This window comes from Mytilus edulis, chromosome 12 (assembly GCF_963676685.1).
Source record: "Mytilus edulis chromosome 12, xbMytEdul2.2, whole genome shotgun sequence".
Lineage (NCBI taxonomy): Eukaryota > Metazoa > Mollusca > Bivalvia > Mytilida > Mytilidae > Mytilus > Mytilus edulis.
Window position 1 is genome coordinate 7,671,040 of NC_092355.1, and position 14,385 is coordinate 7,685,424.

Here is a 14,385-nt window from a genome sequence, read left to right on the forward strand (position 1 = left end):
TTGAATGCCCCTTTGCTATCTTTTGCCTCTCTTTTACAGTAAGTAAACTACTGTTGCCTTTATTTATGTTCGACTTATGAGATTGAATGCCCCTTTGCTTTCTTCGGCCCCTCTAAAACGAACAGCGGTATACTACTGTTGTCTTTATTTATGTTCGACTTATGAGATAGAATGCCCCTTTGCTCTCTTTTGCCCCTCTGAAACGAACAGCGGTATACTACTGTTGCCTTTATTTATGTTCGACTTATGAGAATGAATGCCCTATTGCTATCTTTGGCCTTTCTAAAACGAACAGCGGTAAACTACTGTTGCCTTTATTTATGTTCGATTTATGAGATTAAATGCCCCTTAGCTATATTTTGCCCCTCTAAAACGAACAGCGGTATACTACTGTTGCCTTTATTTATGTTCGACTTATGAGATTGAATGCCCCTTTGCTATCTTTTGCCCCTCTAAAACGAACAGCGGTATACTACTTTTGCCTTTATTTATGTTCGACTTATAAGATTGAATGCCCCTTTGCTATATTTTGCCCCTCTAAAACGAACAGCGGTAAACTACTGTTGCCTTTATTTATGTTCGACTTATGAGATTGAATGCCCCTTTGCTATCTTTGGCCTCTCTAAAACGAACAGTGGTATACTACTGTTGCCTTTATTTATGTTCGACTTATGAGATTAAATGCCCCTTTGCTATCTTTTGCCTCTCTAAAACGAACAGCGGTAAACTACTGTTGCCTTTATTTATGATCGACTTATGTGATTGAATGCCCCATTGCTATCTTTGGCGTCTCTAAAACGAACAGCGGTATACTACTATTGCCTTTATTTATGTTCGACTTATGAGATTGAATGCCCCTTTGCTATCTTTTGCCTCTCTTTTACAGTAAGTAAACACTGTTGCCTTTATTTATGTTCGACTTATGAGATTGAATGCCCCTTTGCTATCTTTGGCCTCTCTACAACGAACAGCGGTAAACTACTGTTGCCTTTATTTATGCTCGACTTATGAGATTGAATGCCCCTTTGCTATCGTTTGCCTCTCTTTTACAGTAAGTAAACTACTGTTGCCTTTATTTATGTTCGACTTATGAGATTGAATGCCCCTTTGCTATCTCTTGCCCCTCTAAAACGAACAGTGATAAACTACTGTTGCCTTTATTTATGTTCGACTTATGAGATTGAATGCCCCTTTGCTATCTTTTGCCTCTCTAAAACGAACAGCGGTATACTACTGTTGCCTTTATTAATGTTCGACTTATGAGATTGAATGCCCATTTGCTATCTTTGGCCTAGCTAAAACGAACAGCTGTATACTTCTGTTGCCTTTATTTATGTTCGACTTATGAGATTAAATGCCCCTTTGCTATCTCTTGCCCCCTCTAAAACGAACAGTGGTAAACTACTTTTGCCTTTATTTATGTTCGACTTATGAGATTGAATGCCCCTTTGCTATCTTTTGCCTCTCTTTTACAGTATGTCTACTAGTGTTGCCTTTATTTATGTTCGACTTATGAAATTGAATGCCCCTTTGCTATCTTTTGCCTTTCTGAAACGAACAGTGGTAAACTACTGTTGCCTTTATTTATGTTCGACTTATGAGATTGAATGCCCCTTTGCTCTCTTTTGCCCCTCTAAAACGAACAGCGGTATACTACTTTTGCCTTTATTTATGTTCGACTTATGAGATTGAATGCCCCTTTGCTATATTTTGCCCCTCTAAAACGAACAGTGGTATACGACTGCTGCCTTTATTTATGTTCGACTTATGAGATTGAATGCCCCTTTGCTATCTTTGGCCTCTCTAAAACGAAAAGTGGTATACTACTGTTGCCTTTATTTATGTTCGACTTATGAGATTGAATGCCCCTTTGCTATCTTTTGCCTCTCTAAAACGAACAGCGGTAAACTACTGTTGCCTTTATTTATGTTCGACTTATGAGATTGAATGCCCCTTTGCTATATTTGGCCCCTCTATAACGAACAGCGGTATACTACTGTTGCCTTTATTTATGTTCGACTTATGAGATTGAATGCCCCTTTGCTCTCTTTTGCCCCTCTAAAACGAACAGCGGTATACTACTTTTGCCTTTATTTATGTTCGACTTATGAGATTGAATGCCCCTTTGCTATCTCTTGCCCCCTCTAAAACGAACAGTGGTAAACTACTATTGCCTTTATTTATGTTCGACTTATGAGATTGAATGCCCCTTTGCTATCTTTTGCCCCCTCTAAAACGAACAGTGGTAAACTACTATTGCCTTTATTTATGTTCGACTTATGAGATTGAATGCCCCTTTGCTATCTTTTGCCTCTCTTTTACAGTAAGTAAACTATTGTTGCCTTTATTTATGTTCGACTTATGAGATTGAATGCCCCTTTGCTATCTTTTGCCTTTCTGAAACGAACAGTGGTAAACTACTGTTGCCTTTATTTATGTTCGACTTATGAGATTGAATGCCCCTTTGCTATCTTTGGCCTCTCTAAAATGAACAGCGGTAAACTACTGTTGCCTTTATTTATGTTCGACTTATGAGATTGAATGCCCCTTTGCTATCTTTTGCCTCTCTTTTACAGTAAGTAAACTATTGTTGCCTTTATTTATGTTCGACTTATGAGATTGAATGCCCCTTCGCTATCTTTTGCCTCTCTAAAATAAATTCTGTGTGTCCAAAATGATATCTTGATTTACCATCATCGAAAATTTTAATATCAGAAAGGTACAAAGTCATTGAAACTTTTGGTGCTTATATTCTAAAGGAAAATAAAAAAAATAGCATAATAACTGTATCAACTTTTAATTGCTCATGTTATAGGACTCAGTTTATTTCTTGCATTTATTGCCCGAGACAAAAATTTCTAGAAGTATATGTTAACCAAATAACCAGTTTTTCTGAATGGCTGTTTTAATTTTTTGTATAATTTATTGTCCTTATGTTCTAAGTTACGGACCTGCGTTTCAGCATATAGGTTGCATTTCTGTAAATACCGACAATGCAATTTCCCATAGGAACTCCTTTTAAGGCTAAAACTATAACACTTTTACTATAAAGCTTTGAAAAATGTTTTATTTTAGAATGGAAAGTCCATATGCACTACTGTTTCTTAAGAATATAACCAATCCTCTATGTTCGTCTGTTTCATCATGACGTCGGATATATAGATTTGAGAAGAAGTGGTATGAATGCCAATGTGACCTCTCCCCATCCAAGTGACAATTTGTAAAAGGTAAAACATATACAAGCACCCACCCATGTCCACTCTGTTATTTTGTATCCATCTGATGAGTTGAGCCTTTTTCAACTGATTTCTATAGTTAGTTTTTGTGTTGTACTGTTTCACCAATGTTCAAGGTCAGAAGGAGGGTTGGAAATGTGATAACATGATTAACCCAGTCACCTTCTGTTTGTATGTATTTTTTGTACATAAATTAGGCCGTTTTTTTCTCGTTTGAATTGTTTTACATTTGTCATTTTGTAGCCTTTCATAGTTGACTATGCAGTTTGGGCCTTGCTCATTGTTGAAGGCCATACGGTGACAAATATTGGTTAATTTTTGTGTAATTTGGACTCTCGACATTTGTCATTTCGTGGCCTTTATAGATGACTATGCGGTTTTGGCTTTGGTCATTGTTGAAAGCCGTACGGTGACTTTTAGTTGTTAATTTTTGTGTCATTTGGTCTCTCGACATTTGTCATTTCATGGCCTTTATAGATGACTATGCGGTTTGAGCTTTGGTCATTGTTGAAGGCCGTACGTTGACTTTTAGTTGTTAATTTTTGTGTCATTTGGTCTCTCGACATTTGTCATTTCGTGGTCTCTTATGGCTGACTATGCGGTTTGAGCTTTGGTCATTGTTGAAGGTCTTACGGTGACAATTTTTTGTTAATTTTTGTGTCATATGGTCTCTTATTGAGAGTTGTCTTATTGGCAATCATACCATTTTTTTTATATGGATAGCGGGAGACAATTACCCTGTTGACGCACCTGGTCTCACTGCCTTCGGAAGAGCATTCGATCCACTCAGGGATTTTATAACTTATTTGTCTATTCGTAATCGAATTGCAATATTTAAACAAATGTAAATTACTGTCACCTTTATGTAAATTACCATAGAAACAATGTTTTTTTCCAAATCTGGAAATGTGTTTGAGCTTTTGATTTTGCCATTGCATTAGGGGCTTTTAATTTTGAATTTTCCTCGGAGATCCGTATTTTTGTGATTTTACTTTAATGTAATTTAACATTATGTTTTAGATATAAAGAGAAGAAACTTAGAATCATGATTTTAACAGTAATAGTTATTGTAATCGTCAGCTTACTAGAACACACGTATGCTGTACTATGTATTGGATTTGAAATATCCACATGTGATTGCACAGGAACAAAAGTCGATTGTAGCTCCAAAGGTTTAACAGCAATACCTGAAGGTGTACCTATAAATACAACAGAGTTGTAAGTATGATATTTAACACTAGCTTCTATTGATTTTTTAGTTACTCATTAATTTGAATAATCTGATAGTCAGCTGTCTATCAAAATTCATGTTTAATTGTGATGGATTTATTTTGGATAAATGACTAATGTTCCTGAATGTGGCGTTTCAAGTTTTATTTTGAAGTCGAGGTTGATGACGATGGAGATTGTTTATCAATCAAGTTTAGTTGAATACTATGAATTCATTAATGTCTGTGAGTAATTATGTTCGTGGATGATATTATATTTATAAATATTATTTTCATGAATATTTTAGCATTGTTGATATAAGACCGCATTCAATCATATCCTATATAAAATGTAACGTGTTTAATATTTGAATTTGTGGTTTGCCCTTACTTATGAAACCCAGAAAAAAACTGTTATCACATTCATCAAAAGGAATCCAAAGTAGGCTTTATTAACTACAAACGAAGCTTACGAAATTCTTTTGTGTTATCTATTCTTTTTATTCCTTATTAAAACTTTTATTTCTCATTTTGATATCACCGACCCAGTGGTCGCGTAGTAGCGTGTTCGCCACGGCTGTATGATGTCTTGCGTTAGAATACCAACCCGTCCACGTCATTCCAACGACTTTAACATTCGTATTAGCTGCTCTTTGCTTCATACGCTAGACAAAGAAGCAGTTTACCAGACGGATTATTCTCATTTAACATAAACATGAGGGCGGTGCGGGATTGAAAGATATGTGTCATTTGAATCAAGGTAAAAAAAGAGAGTATTCTCTTGAAGTAAGTTTTAAAGAAGAATTTTCGTAACGGATTTCACCATTAACGTACTATTAACTAACGAGCTTTTACCCGTTTCACTAAAAATCTCTTTATCCACATTAGGTCACAATCGACGTACGCAAAAATGATTCTTGACGCGAATGTTGTGAACGAAATTCAAGAAGCCAGTGTTGTACTCCCTGAATTCATGTTATACTTTATCTTACTAAAGATTAATCAGTAATATTATTTTTAGAATCTTATTGGACAACAAGATATCAACGGTAGCAGCAAATGCGTTTGATAATTTTGTATCGTTGGAATATCTGTAAGTTTTAGTGTTATGATAGAGAACGACCGAAATTATAACTTATTGAACTCTTTGGTCGACATCATGATTTGCACGGAATTAAATATCATCATTCCAAGGAGGGTTATTGCAGTAATGTGGTCAAAGTGTGGCGCAGTTAACCATGAAGTACATTAATAATTCATTTGTTAGACCCTGTGAGTATCACCATCCCAATAGCCAGAACATCGGTACTAACATGAACATATGGATATTGTTCTATCTAAATTTGCTACTTAAAAGTTTGGAAATAATTGTAACTTATATATCTCTTCATGCGAAGCTCTCATTCCTTGTCGGGGTTTCATTTTACGTTTGGTTTTTGTGGTTTTATCATCTCTTGAAAGTCTGAATAAGGTTTTCGACCTTCATATAATTTTGCTTGAGTGTTACTAAGTTAATGTCGAAATGCGTATTGGTGGTATAAAATTGATCAAGTGAATATTGTTATTGTGTAACCTACGCTTATATTAGCGCGTCCCGGATGAGATATTTCCCTTCATTCATCGATCAAAACATATACACTAGAGGCTATGCCGGAGCAGAGTATTTTCTGAAATTACAATCAGTCTGATCTCAATCTAACACCAAGCAAATATTTGCAGTCAACCTTTCTTTGAAAGAAATATAAGACATTAAGGCTGAAAGCTTTTTTTTCAAATACTAAAACAAAAGGAACGGTGTATTGATGGACAAATACAATTTTAAAATAGCTCATTTATATTGTACCATATATTCTCCACAAATCATGTCACAATAGAGAACGACCGAAATTATAACTTATTGAACTCTTTGGTCGACATAATGATTTGCACGGAATTTAATATCCTCATCCCGGGGATGGTTATTGCAGTAATGATGTGTGGTGCGGTTGGCCATGACGTACATTAATAATTCGCTAGTTTATCCCTATAGGTATCACCATCCCAGTAGCCAAAACATTGATACTAAAATGAAAATATGGATATTGTTCTATTTAAATTTGCTACTAAAAGGTTTAGTATAAGTACCTTTATATCTCTTGATGCAAAGCTCTCATTCCTTGTCCGGGTTTCACTTCACTTTTGATCCTTTGTGGTTTTATCATCTCTAGAAAGTCTGTATTAGGTTTTCGACTTTCGTATATTTTCCCTCGTTTGTTAATAAATTGACAATAAATGTGGAAATGCGCATCTGTTAGAAAATTGATACCGTGAATATTGTTACTATGTAACCAGCGATTACTATTCACGTGACCAGGATGGGACAATTCACTTCTACCATCGATCTCAAAAAACAACACTAGAAGCTTTGTCGAAACAGAATATTTTCTTCAAGTACAATCAGTGCGAGCTTAATCCAACTTCAATCCAACGTCTGCAGTCAACCTTTCTTTGAAATGAATATTAGACATTAAGGCTGAGAATGTTTGTTTTTTCTTTAAATAATAAAACTAAAGGAATGGAGTCTTGACGATCAAACACGATTTTATAAATAGCTAATTTATATTGTACCCTACATTCTTCACAACTAATCGATACTTTTGACTTCAGAGATTTGGGTACAAATACTATAAGCAGTTTACCAGGCGGGTTGTTCTCAAAGAACATAAACCTGAGGATAATGTAAGTTTGATATTTGTCATAAAAATCAATGTTAAAAAAGATAGTTTCTTTTTCTTTTTAAAAGAATATTCAGAATATTTTAAGAGAAATTGTTCGTAAAAGAGAGCCGAAAGATACAAAAGGGACAATTAAAACTCATAAGTCTAAAATAAACTGACATACGCAGAAATGATGTCTAGTGCGCACCCTTTGGAATGAAAATCAAGAATCAAGTGTTGTACTTCCTGAAATCATTTAATACTTTTCTTAACGTTAAATAAAACTGTAATCGTCTTTTTAGATGCTTGAGGTTTAACCCGATTTCGCCTGTAGCAGCAAATGGGTCTGTTAGTCGTGTGTCATTGCAACTAATGTAAATCTTATTATTATAATAAAATACGATAGAAATTACAAGTTTTTAAATTGTTGGGTTGACATCATTTATTGCATTGGTTTCAATATTCCCAGTCTGATCTCAATCTAACACCAAGCAAATATTTGCAGTCAACCTTTCTTTGAAAGAAATATAAGACATTAAGGCTGAAAGTTTTTTTTCAAATACTAAAACAAAAGGAACGGTGTCTTGATGGACAAACACAATTTTAAAAATAGTTCATTTATATTGTACCATACATTCTCCACAAATCATGTCACGATAGAGAACGACCGAAATTATGACTTATTGAACTCTTTGGTCGACATAATGATTTGCACGAAATTTAACATCCTCATCCCGAGGATAGTTATTGCAGTGATGATGTGTGGTGCGGTTGGCCATGACGTACATTAATAATTCGCTAGTTAATCCCTATAGGTATCACCATCCCAGTAGCCAAAACATTGATACTAAAATGAAAATATGGATATTGTTCTATTTAAATTTGCTACTAAAAGGTTTAGTATAAGTACATTTATATCTCTGCATGCAAAGCTCTCATTCCTTGTCCGGGTGTCACTTTACTTTTGATCCTTTGTGGTTTTATCATCTCTAGAAAGTCTGTATTAGGTTTTTGACTTTCGTATATTTTTCCATCGTTTGTTAATAAATTGACAATAAATGTGGAAATGCGCATCTGTTAGAAAATTGATACCGTGAATATTGTTACTATGTAACTAGCGATTACTATTCACGTGAACCCGGATGGGACAATTCACTTCTACCATCGATCTAAAAAAACAACACAAGAAGCTTTGTCGAAACAGAATATTTTCTTCAAGTACAATCAGTGTGAGCTTAATCCAACTTCAATCCAACGTCTGCAGTCAACCTTTCTTTGAAATGAATATTAGACATTAAGGTTATGAAAGTTTGTTTTTTTCTTTAAATAATAAAACTAAAGGAATGGAGTCTTGACGATCAAACACGATTTTATAAATAGCTAATTTATATTGTACCCTACATTCTTCACAACTAATCGATACTTTTGTCTTCAGAGATTTGGGTACAAATACTATAAGCAGTGTACCAGGCGGGTTGTTCTCAAAGAACATAAACCTGAGGATAATGTAAGTTTGATATTTGTCATAAAAATAATGTTAAAAAAGACAGTTTCTTTTTCTTTTTAAAAGAATATTCAGAATATTTTAAGAGATTGTTCGTAAAAGAGAGCCGAAAGATACAAAAGGGACAATTAAAACTCATAAGTCTAAAATAAACTGACATACGCAGAAATGATTCCTAGTGCGAACCCTTTGGAATGAAAATCAAGAATCAAGTGTTGTACTTCCTGAAATCATTTAATACTTTTCTTAACGTTAAATAAAACTGTAATCATCTTTTTAGATGCTTGAGGTTTAAACCGATTTCGCCTGTAGCAGCAAATGGGTCTGTTAATCGTGTGTCATTGCAACTAATGTAAATGTTATTATTATAATAAAAAACGATAGAAATTATACGTTTTTAAATTGCATGGGTTTCAATATTCTCATGCCGAGGATGTTTATTGATTTTGCCTCGAAATTTGGTGCTGTGGACCATCATAAACCCAGTAGGAAGTACTTATGTACTGACGTGAAAATAGCTCATTTATGTTATACCCGACTTTCTTCACAAATCCTCGACAATTTGTTTTTTAGATTTTTGAATAAAAATACATTTAGCAGTTTACCAGAAGAGTTATTTTCGAAGAACATTAACCTTAAGAAAGTGTAAGTTAGATAAGTATATAACAACAAAATACAGATTTAATAAGAGAGTTCCTTTTAAAAGATCGACGTCAAAATGAACGGAAACGAGAAGGATTTTCGAAGTAACACCTTTGTACTTCATAATAAACACATTGTAAGCAAGAAGATATAATGTAAAAATAATTTTGTTTAATTTTGGTATCCAATAAATTGATATTGAAATACCGCTGTTGGTCTGCATAATATTTATTTGAAATAGTTGTTGTAAATGAAATGGTGTGTGAATGTGATGTTTATCCAATGAAAGAAAAGTGCTTTAATTTCTTGAAACATGATGAGGTGTAAGTGAGGTATGAAAGTCAGATGACACAAAAGAAGCCTGAAAAATAGACATTGCGAAATGAAAAACAATAAAAAAGCACTACACAATCTTTTCATATTGAGCGACATGATCATCGCTAGAAAAACAATGGATAAAATCTGTCAAAACACAAAAAACTAAGATTGAAATTAAAAAGAAGACAGATTTGTCAGACGAAACGAAATAAAGTAAGACCATATTTGCTTTTGCGACGCCTAGAGGAAAACAAATATGCACAGGTAGTATACACTGCAGTATGTTATTTGCGTTAACACATATGTAGAGTTTAAGCATTGAATCAAGTGATGGAAATTCCGCCACTTGTTGAAAAAAAAACCAGGACAAATATTTATTTTAAAATTCCGCCTTTTGTGTTCTCGTGATAGCGTGAAAACATCATCATACGATTTATTAGGTTTAATTCAATATTGATTGAATTTAAAGACATTATAATTATTTGGTTTATGTTTCATGGCCACGCACAAAGCATTTAAATTTAACAGAAACAAGTTAGTTCAAAATCAGCCAAATGTGGTAAATTATCGTGGCTTGTCGGATTGTTACCTTGTTAACCACTTTTTGTGTCGGTCAAGTACTATCAGCGGGATATTTCCATATCATCTAAACCTGCTGTTTTGTTTTATGTTCTATGGTTGGGTTGTTGTCTCTTTGACACATTCCCCATTTCCATTCTCAATTTTATCTAACGTCTTTTCCATGCCCTTGTTGTCATCGTAAAATATTCAGTATTCATGCCATTAGAAATTGGATGATTGTTTAATGTAACAATGTGCAGTACACGGAACTTCCAGGGGAAACAATCATACCAATATCTAAATGAGATGTAAATTATTTGATAATCAATAATGTGATATCCTAACAAAATCAAAATGATGTTGAAGTGTCAGTGACCTAACGAAGAAAGCACTTAATCCATCACATATTTTTGATTTATTTCCAGATATATCAAGGATAATCTGTTACTAACAAGTTTACCAATGAACTTGTTTACGTCGAACAAAAATATAACGCTTTTGTAAGTATAATATTTAATCAATATAGAGTGTTTCTCAAAGTCATTTACACCAATAGATCTAAAAATTGTGATTAACTATATCCAAGGTTAATAGCTAAATTTCATAATATGTCTGAAAGGTCTGTGTTCGGTAGTATCCCGGACTTTTGCCAGTCATATTAATTATTCATTTATTGTGGGTTTTTTTTTAATTAACGTCTGTTTTTGTTTTGTGTAATTGTTTTACATTTCTAATGTGGATTGTACGGTATGGATGTAAATTGTACGGTATGGATGTTGCTCAGTATGCCGTCTGATGACAATTATTTGCTTAACCAAGTTGTGTGGAATCATGAGGGCTGTTTTTGAACTGGCACTCATACCAATCTCCTTATCTTAACATTATATTCCTTATGAATTGCTACATTGGATAGTATAAGGTGATATAACATAGAAATATTTCTAAACAAAACATTGGTATTTTTCAAGGGATTTAGAGGATAATAGTCTAACAAGTGTACCAGCACAGTTGTTTTCGTCGAACATTAACCTTGAAGAATTGTAAGTATAATAAAATAAAAAGTATATTTTTTTTATATACTAGATTTTAATTAAGAACATATAGTAGATATATTTTAATCTTGTAATTTTGGATATCCAGAAAGTTAGTTGCAGACTATCGGATTGTCGTTCCGGACTTAAATGGGGATAAGAAAACTTTTTAAATACCGTACACGCCAGAAGTTCAAAATGACGCTGCTTTAAGTCCAAGACCTACTTATAATATTGTAATATGATTGAATTTATATTATATTATTGGTTTTGCTGTTCTACGCCTATACGCAGTAATTCGCAATTAAATCAAATATAAGCAGGTGGAAATTACAATGGTGTGTCCGATTAGGATACCATTTCTTTGGACTGTGACCTGGTTAGCGAGAAAATTAAACAGACCGAGGCATTGTGTCGGTCTTTTACTTAAATCCGGGAATCTTCCTATTTCTTTAATATGTTGCCATGTTTTGTACTTATTCACACTGTAAAGGATGTTGTGTTTATCATATAAGAAATATAAAGAATGTCATAAGTTACAGTAGTATATACGGTTCATGAGGGTTCAAGTGAAAAATTCTAGTTCTATTATACATCAAAGTTTCGAACTGAAACGTGAATAAATATGTTGTTTAAGTAATAATGTTCCAACTGAGAAATTATTGTTACAATACAAACCAAATGATTTCTTTTTTTCCAGAGATCTGAATGGCAATAACTTAAGCAGTCTACCACAAGGGTTGCTTTTATCGAACATAAAACTTGATAAAATGTAAGTATAATACCTGTCTAACATTACAATACAATTTCAAAATAGAGTGTTACTATCTATTTGAAATTATAATGAAGGGAGGCTTGAGGAAAAAGACGGTTGTAGAAGCAACACTTCTGTATTGTACTAATAAGATACCACATGGTAGAATCGTTGATGCAATGCAATGTTGTTTAAAAATCTTGAATAGTTTTAGTATCAAAATCTGATGACAGGTAAGCCCGGTCGCCACTTACTTTCAAGAAAACAAGACCGCCTTGGTGGTCTTGTGATCGCTTGCATTGGGCGAGTTCAAGAGGTTGTTGAATCAGACTAGGTTCAATCGGTTTGGTTTTATGAAAATTTGTCAAATATCTTCATATTACTTTCCAATTCTTGCCCTTATGCTTGATTTCAATGTTAAAGGATTTTGTATTAATGCCATAAGGAAATGCTAAAGTTTTAAGTTGCAGTAGCAAATGCAGTATATGAGGCTTTCGCGTCATATAAAGTTCATTATAAAGATCAATTTTAGATATTTATGATTAATTAGACCATAATAATTGTTTCTCTTAGGAGAGACATACATTTTCGTTGACAATGAACAGCTTGCGGAAAAGGAAATATTTGTCTGCGCGTAAAGGGTGTAATTTCAGATCTTTTTTTTAAATACATTTAATAATTTGTTTAGCTAAACACGTTTGATATCATTAGTTTTAAATTTTCGTTAAAAATTGGTTAAAACGAATTTGCTATAACTATTGATTTTGTTATCAGTTATCAATTAATTAAAACCATACCAAATATTATTGTTATACACATATGCACATTCATGGTTCTTCTATCCGTAAATACCTATATTATGGCATTGCACAATGTGATGTTTTTCTCTAAATATTAATGACGTCTTTACACTAATGATTTTTTATTAGTTGCTATTGGCTTCGAACTAGCTGTCAGTAACTGCGAGTACTGTCAGATGTTTATTAAGTATCTTTGTTTGTTGTGGGATGTATAGAAATCTTGTCACATCTGGTCTCTGTTTTTGTTAATTGTATTCTGATCTGTATCGATCTGACGAGTTAAGCCCTTTTGAACTGATTGTTTTATAGCTTGTTCCTATGTTGTACTGTTAGACCACTGTCCCAGGTAAGGGGGATGGTTTGGCGCCAGTAAACTAGCTTGACCCAGCCACATTCTATATGTGCCTGTTCCAAATCAGGAGCCTGTAGTTCAATGGTAGTCGTTGCTTTTGTCTGTCATATTTGTGTTTCGTAAATTGTTTTGTTTTCAATAAAGCTGTTAGCTTTCCCAAGTGAATTGATTCATATTTTTCATGTCGGGACCTGCTACAGCCGACTATACGGTATGGGTATTTCTCATTGTTGAAGGTCGTATGGTTGCCTATGATGGCTTTCATCCACTTCATCTCAACTTTTGTGGATATTTGTCTCATTGGCAATCATACCACATCTTCTTATTGTTATATTTTTTTTATTCATGTCACTATTAGCTTATCATGCTTTCCATGGGTTGCAGCCAGTTTTTTCCTGTATTTAACCAGTATAAAATGCCAAAGGGAAACAGTTTATCATCGCAATAACAGAATCAAATCGGTAAATGGCAAACAGCTAATTACTAATTGTTAGCTAAAAAATAGAAAGCTTTAATTTCTAAAATAGAAAGTTACCAAAAATATTAAAGATTGTATCCAAATATTAAACCTTAATAATATTCCCTAATTGGCAATAAGTGTAACAGTGTATTAAATCACGAACTCATTGATTCGTCTTTCTTTGAATACCCCATGTCTTTGAATCTAGATAGACAACACAGATACATCATTTCAAACATAAATAATGGCCTTTTCAAAGTATAAACTGTTGTGCTACCTTATTTAGCACTTGTTTCAAAAAAAAAAACTGACTTACTTCAACATGAATCGTTGATATATTTTCCAGAGATTTGAGTGACAACCGTTTAAGTAGTGTACCAGAAGGGTTCTTTTCGGCGAACATAAACCTTGAAGTCGTGTAAGTATAATGCATGTTTAACATCGAAAGAGTAAATTCATTTTTGAATATTGAACTGTAAATGCATGGAGGCTTGTTAGACGGTAAATGTTTTTGAAACTTCACAAATATAACACAACACATAGTCCACCAGTTAATTTTTGGCAAACAAAACTTTATAGTTTTTGATATAGAATGAATTGATGGCATGTCAGTGTTATCGCCAATGATTGGAATATTCAAGACATAGTACAGATACCAAGACCTTGGTGATAAATATTCCGTATCAACTTCACAAATGATACAAGATGGTCTTGATGAATAGATTCTAGGTCCTGACGTTGTTTATCATCTTAATTACGTTATAGAGTGTTCTTTTATTTGTCTTTGTAAATTATTAACCTTTACTGGTTTTCCATTTTTGGT

General features: G+C 33.5%; 2 long non-coding RNA genes across 2 annotated transcripts; both read left to right on the plus strand.

Moving 5' to 3' along the window:
• Positions 1-4,291: 4,291 nt before the first annotated feature.
• On the plus strand, positions 4,292-7,162 carry LOC139499621 (uncharacterized). The gene is made up of 3 exons (XR_011658231.1): positions 4,292-4,454; positions 5,466-5,537; positions 7,091-7,162. It is a non-coding gene; the product is annotated as an uncharacterized lncRNA (long non-coding RNA).
• A 3,971-nt stretch (positions 7,163-11,133) lies between these two features.
• LOC139499620 (uncharacterized) lies at positions 11,134-13,980 on the plus strand. The gene is made up of 3 exons (XR_011658230.1): positions 11,134-11,205; positions 11,897-11,968; positions 13,909-13,980. It is a non-coding gene; the product is annotated as an uncharacterized lncRNA (long non-coding RNA).
• Positions 13,981-14,385: the final 405 nt, after the last annotated feature.